Source organism: Galeopterus variegatus, unplaced genomic scaffold, assembly GCF_000696425.1.
Source record: "Galeopterus variegatus unplaced genomic scaffold, G_variegatus-3.0.2 Scaffold3413, whole genome shotgun sequence".
NCBI classification, from domain to species: Eukaryota; Metazoa; Chordata; class Mammalia; order Dermoptera; family Cynocephalidae; genus Galeopterus; species Galeopterus variegatus.
This window is the reverse complement of record NW_007729524.1, coordinates 175,928-183,465: the sequence shown is the minus strand read 5'-3', so window position 1 is coordinate 183,465 and position 7,538 is coordinate 175,928. Positions and strand designations below refer to the sequence as shown.

General features: G+C 43.1%; 1 protein-coding gene across 2 annotated transcripts in view; it reads left to right on the top strand.

The window, feature by feature from the left end:
• The first annotated feature begins 6 nt into the window (after positions 1–6).
• Positions 7–7,538, top strand: part of JADE1 (jade family PHD finger 1) — a 58,146-nt gene continuing 50,614 nt past the window's right edge. Inside the window, exon 1 of one of the 2 annotated variants that reach the window (XM_008584969.1) lies at positions 7–84. The gene's annotated coding sequence lies outside the window, so the exon portion shown is untranslated. The remainder of the gene's footprint in view (positions 85–7,538) is intronic. The other variant, XM_008584970.1, reaches the window with a different exon arrangement.

Sequence of the window (7,538 nt, the reverse complement as noted above, 5' to 3'; positions counted from 1 at the left end):
GTAACTTGGGCATTGCCGGGGCGGGGGCCAGAGGAGGAGGAGAGCACGATTTTTGGATCGTGAGAATTGATCTATGTTGGATCAGTAAGTTTCATTATGATTTTTTTTTTCAATTTTGGGGGGCTGAAGACTTAGATTTTTTTTTTTCTTTTGGATTTGCGAAGAACAGGCGGTTTTCAGGCGAAACATCAATTAAACGGGTTCAGGAGAAGAAGGCTAGTTTAGTTGGCATTAGTTTATAGAATTTTTTAAAAAAGCCAAAGTGCATTCATTAGGCTGCATGAAAGTGGATCGCATAGTAGCAACTTGGTAGACAGATGGCAATGGCAGAACGCAGGTTCGCGTACATACATGAATCCAGAGTGTGTGACAGTGTGTTTGTGTGTGGACTATATTTGTCCACACATAGGTGTGTGTGTGTGTGTGTGTAGGTATATCTGTGTGGGGGTGGCCGCAGCCCTTGCTCTCGTCACCGCGTCACCACATGTCCAAAATATTCATTGCATTGATTCAAGGGCAGTGAAGAGGGGGTGGAGGTAATTAGATTTTTCAAAATTGGGTTTCCAGTGATCATTTTACTTATAGCGAGACTGCCTGTAAAGTGTGAAACCCTTCATCGGTGAAATTGGGAAGGAGTTGCATTGGTAGAGCAAAGTACCGATTAATCATGAACTTAAAAAGGATTGCAAATTGCAACCTTTGGCACCATCTGCAAATTGTGGGGGTGGGGTCTCTTGGTATCCTTGCTGTCTTAAATGAACGTGCAGTGTGTAGTTCAGTACTTCAAGTTGCAAAGCCCTTCGGTGCACGTGTCTTGTGCCTGTGAGTGTGTATTTGTGAGTTGGGGGCTGTTGTTCGGTAGCCAGCAGGCTTTCCGGGTTGCTCGGCGCTGCCTTGCAAATGCAGGAGAGGGATGGAATGTGGAATGTTGACCGGGGAACCGAATCCTGTCGGAACGTCCCCGCGCCGATTCCGGCGGGCGGCCGCAGGCGTTTGTTTGTTGGTTCCGCGCCGCCTTCCTCTCCGGATGGCTTCCTGTGACAGAGGTGATACACAGTTTCCAGAACTGTCTGGGGGCGGGAGCGGGAGCCGAGCCCGCTCGGGGCTGCTCGCCGCCGCCGCTCCCATCTTACAACCGCTTCTCGCCGGCGCGCCCGCCCCAGCCCGAAGGTGCCGCCCCGGAGGGACTCGGGGAGGGGTACGGGGCGGCCGTTTCCAGCGGCGCAAGTGGCTTCTGGACGCGAGGGAGCGTTTGATTTGCAACTGGGGCCGAGCGGATTGGTGCAGCTGGCGGCGGCGGGGGGTGGCCACTTTCAAATGGAGAGGGCGGCGGCGGCGGCGGGGGGGTGGCCACTTTCAAATGGAGAGGGCGGCGGCGGCGGCGGGGGGGTGGCCACTTTCAAATGGAGAGGCAGGCGGTGGCGGGGACGCCGTGCGCAGGGAGCGGGGCTTGGTTGCGCCACGAGAAGGTGTCATCACTGCACCGGGGCTAATTCCGGCGGAGGTGCTGGGAGTTACTTTCCCCTCCTCCCGCGCTGTTGTTTCTGTCGCCTCGGGAGTAGGAGGAGAGAGGGGGAGAGGGAGAGGGAGGGACAGAGGGAGGGGGTGGCGCCGCCGCGCTGAGCCCGGCCCTGCGCACGCCCCAGCGGGCGGCGGGAGCGGCGCGGTGTGTTCTCCGGTGCGGGGCGGCGGCCCAGCTCCTCCGCTTCCTGGGATCCTCAGCTTTCTAATCCCCGCCTAGGCCCCACTCCGCACTCTCCCACCCTCCCACACGGGCTCCTCATCCCAGGGTCCTCTAGCCCGGGCTCCCCCGCCCCGCGTCCCCCTTCCCGTGTCTCCCCCTCCCCAGTTCTCCCAGCCCTGGGCTTTCCCACCCGGGCTCCCCCTCCTGGCGCGCGGGGGCGGCCGCAGTCCCGGCGCCCGGTGAATGCAGCGAGCAAACAAAAAAGCGGGCTATTTAAACGTGTCTTCGAAACCCGTTAGGAACGCGTCGTCACCCGGAGACCGTTTAAAAGCAGCTTTAGCTGGCTTTCTAGTAACGCGGAGGCGGGCGCCCCACCTCACTTCGGCGGGGGCGAGGTTCTGTCGCCCTCTGTTTACTCCGGCCAACAGGGAATTTAATTTTTCTTTTTGCAAAACGATAGCTGCAGTGAGTGACTTGAGACAGCTACGTTTTTAGGAAAGCGTGAGAGGTTCTGAAGTTTCCATTAATGGGAACGCGTAGGGGGGGGGTTCTTTCCCAAAGGTTTTTATTAGGTTAACCGTTTTTCCTTTTTAGAATACCTGCTGTGAAGGCTCGCTCTCTAGCCACTTGTAGCTCAAGGCTAATACCTTTCGAAACTAATGAACTAGTTTTAAGATACAGAAACATTCCCCCCTCCCCCCGAAAGCTGATTTAGGTAGTGACTGCCAGCGGTTAGAGACTTTTTATAGTAAGTTGCTGTTTGATCAAATCACAGCTAATCAAGAGTTAATCACCTTTGGGTGGAAAAAGGAAGCGTTTAATGTAATTACTGACTCAACACTATCAAAGAGTAATTTGTTGTAAGGTGGCCAACGTGGAGGAGATAAATGGGATATTTTCTCAGCTTTCTTAGCAAATACGCGCAAACCAGACTTCTTAGTTCCTTTTTATCCCAAACTCCCATTTACTGTTACTTTTAACATGACTTTTCTGATTGTTTGATATTTTGCCATCTTCCTAAATTTGTGTATTTTGATATATTTGACTTGGCATTTTTATTTCGACATCTAGAACAAATGTAATTTTCACCCACTTCAGTGTTAGGTTTTTCCATACCTTCTTTCCCCGCTGTGCTAGCAGAGATAATTGGAGTCTCCTGAACATGAGGTAGAACTTGAACTTGATTCCATCTTAAGGTCGTTGGCTGCTTTCTAGTAAGAAAAAGTTGGTGGGTTGCACTGAGATTTTTAACTTTGATAGAGCTAGGTATATGTTAATTTAAAAGGAAAAAAAAAAAAACCCACCTTATGAGTTCTTCATCACTTGATAGATTTTCTGCCTGTAAACTTTTATTCGTAACAGGTTGAATAAATAGCTATACAGGGAAAACAGTTAAAAATGATAAGCGTGCTTGAGAGTGTGAGCAGAGAGATAAAAGTCTTTGGAATTTAAGGAAATGTATTTTAGAAATGAACTGTTGCTTAGCCTAGAGGCTTGGGAAAGAAAGATGAACTGAAACAAACTTGGAGGACTTGGTGAGAATAAGAGCAGATTTCCCGGTGTCTCACCTATAGTAGGCACATGATGGATATTGATGTTTGACTTTAAGGAGTCCTTAGTGGCTTAAAGTTATTACAGAAGTGTTACGTGTCCGTTGTTTAAAATTAGAAAATACAAGGAAGCAAATATAATAAAAACATATTCCTGCTACCCAGAGATCACCACTGTGTTACTTTCCGGATAAAATTTTTATACATATGTGTGTTTCTTATTCTATACAGTTTTTTTTCACCCATCCAGTTTGGTAAGTTTTAACCTCATGTTCAGGTTTCTCTATTTGGCCCCAAAATATAATAGCGCTGCTTTGTCTAAACCACTGCCCAGTCAAGGACCATGTATTGCATTTGTTATTTCCCTTAAGTAGATTTTAACCTCTAGTAACTTTTTGACAGAACATGTGACACTGAGGAGGCAAGCCTTTGGAAATAAAGTGGACTAAAGTCGACTTTTTTTTTTTTTAAAGCTGGAAATCAAAGTTTATTGTAATTTTGAAGTCTTAGATTTGGAGATCATCTGTCTGAAAAATACTTTCAGGAAATTTGTTTGCCTGTTATATTTATCCACAGACTTGTTGGAAAAAGATATATCAAATGTTTGTGTTTCAGTACTGAGGGTGGTTGGAATAGCAAACATCAAGATATCAAACACCGATCCTATCTTCTATCTTTAGTGTTTGTTGGTAGTGAGAAGGAGGCATATGAATCTGTCACAATTCTGCTTGCTGCTTTACCTTACTGTCGTTTAGTATTATGGGGTACCTGTTACACCATTATAGTTAATGGTCTCAGAATTTGCATTATAAACCCTGTTTTCCCCACAAGATTTATAAAATAGGTACACTCTGGAGGAAAGTATAACTCCTTAATCAACATATCTTTCTTTTTATATGTGTTGATGTTACAAAGTTTGGCTTGATTGTTAAAACAGTAGGAGTTATATCAGTTTTAAACTTCTTCCTTCCCTCCTTGTCCAAACCTTTTATTTAGTAAATTGGCACCATAGTCAACAATTCCCCTCCCCCACTCTTTTCCCCTGCTTGAAGGGTGGGTTTCCTTGGAGTTGTTAGTTTCTTAGAAGGTGTCAGAAGTTGGGCAGCAACCTTAATTGGAAAGGTATTGTCATTCCTGAGAGAGGCAAGTTGTTTCCTTGGAAGTTTTAGAAGTCTTCAGTCTATTTTCTCCATTTTCAAGATCTTGCAGCACCTTCTGTGTGGTTAAAAGTTGGGCAATTACTGTTTATTATTTTTATCTTTGTAGATCGTAATATCTCAGAAAGTTGAGACTTAATTGAGAGAGAACCTATTGTTATTTGCCTGGTATATTTCTCATGCAGAAAACTTTGGTCTGTCATCATGAAGGTGTGTACAGTATTTTTATTTTTATTTTTTTGCAGTTGTTGGCTCCGATGAAGCAAGTTACTTTGCCTTCTAATAAATTCAAGAATGGCCCTGGGAGGGACTTTTTACCTGTGAGTGGAAGTGACACTTTGTGAGTTTAGCTGGGGTTGAGTATCATGGAACAGAGTAGAGGAGACTGATGCTAGACTCTGGCCATGTTGTGGCCCAGCCCAGGACTTGAATGATTAGTAAGAATGTCTTTCCTCACCTCAAAATAACAAAAATAAAGATGATCAGACTTGGGGTGGAAAGTTTAATTACGGGGAAGGGGCTGTGTATTTTCATTTTTAATCCTTTACTAACTTTAGACCAATGGTATCTGTGCACTCAAAAATGTTCAAATACCAAACTTTTGATTCCTCAAAAACTACTCCGGTATTTACTTTTTGCTTTGGGTTCTTTAGGTAGAGTCAGACCTAATAAGGTGATTGAGGACAGTTGATGAAAGTTCATTTTTAAAACCTTAGGTTCTTTTGGGCTTATTTTGTGAGGGAATTAAAGTACAATTTTCTCTTGTTTTGAAAACACTCAGAATTGTTAATAATACATTTTTTAATATTGATCATTTAATGATTCCTGCACAGGAGATTTTATTACTGTGAATATTCATGACAGTTTCTAAGTGGTTATTTTAAGTGAAGATTTCAGTGGTAAAGGGTAAAACTGAAGAATGAAATGGGAATTTATTCTTTATTCCAGGATATGGAGCAAGAAATGGTAAGGTTATTAGCAAGTTGTTTGAGGTTGAACTGCATGGTTTGCTTTTGTTTAGTACAAAGCATACTACACACAATATAAATTTTTTCTTGATTACTCATGGTTATCTTTATGAGCATCAGTTATTTCAGTGTGGAAATGTAAGGATGCACTTAAGATGTGGGGGCTGAGTACTGTGTCTTGTAACTTTTAAAAACTGGGAACACTTGAGATCTGAAACCTGCAGAACGTCTCCCCCAGAAAATGTGGGTGGCATTAAAATGTGCATGTCATTTTAAGGATTTGATGGATTGCCTTAAGGGCATCTTGGAGTCTAGTTAAGTATTTAAATTCTGGTGACTTCTTTTTATGATTTCTCTCTGATCCTTTTACTGTTACTGTTAACCATGTATTGTAGTTAAAATACTTGTCTGGAACAGTTGTTTTTCTGTTTATTGGTTGTTAGCTTAAAAGTCAGATAAGAAGCTTGTTAGAAGTTTTTGTAACTTAGTGTACACTAACCCCAAGTAGGAGCCTCAGGGGTTTTCCTTTGAGAAAAATTCATTGGTTTCTAGATGAAAACTTAAGTTGCTTAGAGCACCCCCCCATACCCCCCTTTATTTTCTTTTGATTCTTGCCTATTAAAGACTTCTTAAGGAGTGAGTGTATCTGATCCTTAACTTTGTAAGCTTTAAGGTACTTGTCCAGGAACTGGTAATTGATTCACATTTAACTAAATATACGAATTGTTGGTTTATAAACATCGTACTGCCAGCCTGTTAATTTATCGGAGGTATCAGTTAACTTTTTCTGTAAAGGGCCAGGTAGTCAATATTTTAGGCTTTGTGGGCGATATGGCCTGTCATAACTGCTCAACTCTACAGTTCTGTGAAAAGCAACCATGGACAAAAGGTAAATGGAGGTATCAGTTAACTTTTTCTGTAAAGGGCCAGGTAGTCAATATTTTAGGCTTTGTGGGCAATATGGCCTGTCATAACTGCTCAACTCTACAGTTCTGTGAAAAGCAACCATGGACAAAAGGTAAACGAGTGAGTAAGGTGGTGTTACTGTAAGACTTTATGTTGTGTAATATTGAATATCCTAATTATCCTCATTTGAGCATCACATATTGCACATAGGTATTGATATGCAACTCTGTACCCCACAGACGTACAATCAATTGTGTTTTAAAAAAAGAAAAAAATATCCAAGTGAAAAGAAGACAAAGTACCCAATGGTAAAGCATAACTAGATATAAAATAAGGATTAGAGTTAAGATATTTAAAAAAGACATTATGCATTAAAATAATACTTGAAATTAAAAAAAACTTTATGGACATTGAAATTTGAATTTTGTATAATTTCATGTGTTGTGAAATGTTGTTTACCCACCTCCCTTCAACCATTTGAATTTGCGGAAACCATTGTAGCTTAAGGGCTGTACAAAAAAGGCTGTCAACCCCTGATGTGTAGGGAGACACAGCATTGTGTGGTCACCTTGTTTCTGCTGGTGACTGAGTTCTTTCTCTTGTAGGAAACTGAAAACACAAGTTGAAATTAGAACTTGTTTGATAAATATGGAGGGAGTTGGCTAGACCGAGGGCCATGGTTCTTCACTTTTTGATTCCTAGATCTCTTTTGAGGATAGGATGTTTAACACGTGACCCTGTGTACATAGCAAATAAACATCTAGGTAGTCACTCATGCCCTCCAAGGGGCCCAGGCTAAGAAGTCCTGTGTAAGGAGATATGCATTATAAAATACCCGTAGGGTGTATGTGTCATACCAGTCTAGTGCCAAGGAATCTTACCCCTGTGGTAGTGCTCAGGCAACTAACAACAATTCTTCTAGCCCTCCCTTTTGTGTGCTCTGCCAGGCAGAATGAATGACAGTTGTAGTCATCTTCCTATCAGCTTGCCAGGAACCCATGTTTGAATTTCCAAGTTAACAGACTGTTGTTCATTGATTACATTTTAGTTGTTTGCTCACTGAAAACCTATCATGACCTTAATTTTCCATAGACATCCAGGAGGGGGAGGCCCGTGGTCCAGGCACCTGGGAGGAGGTGGCTGGCATGGGAGGAGAGTGCCCACCCTTTGGAACTGGTATTTGGTTCTACCACTGGCTTTGCCCTAGACATATTTGTTTTGTTTTGTTTTGTTTTTTTAAAAATGACCGGTAAGGGGATCTTAACCCTTGACT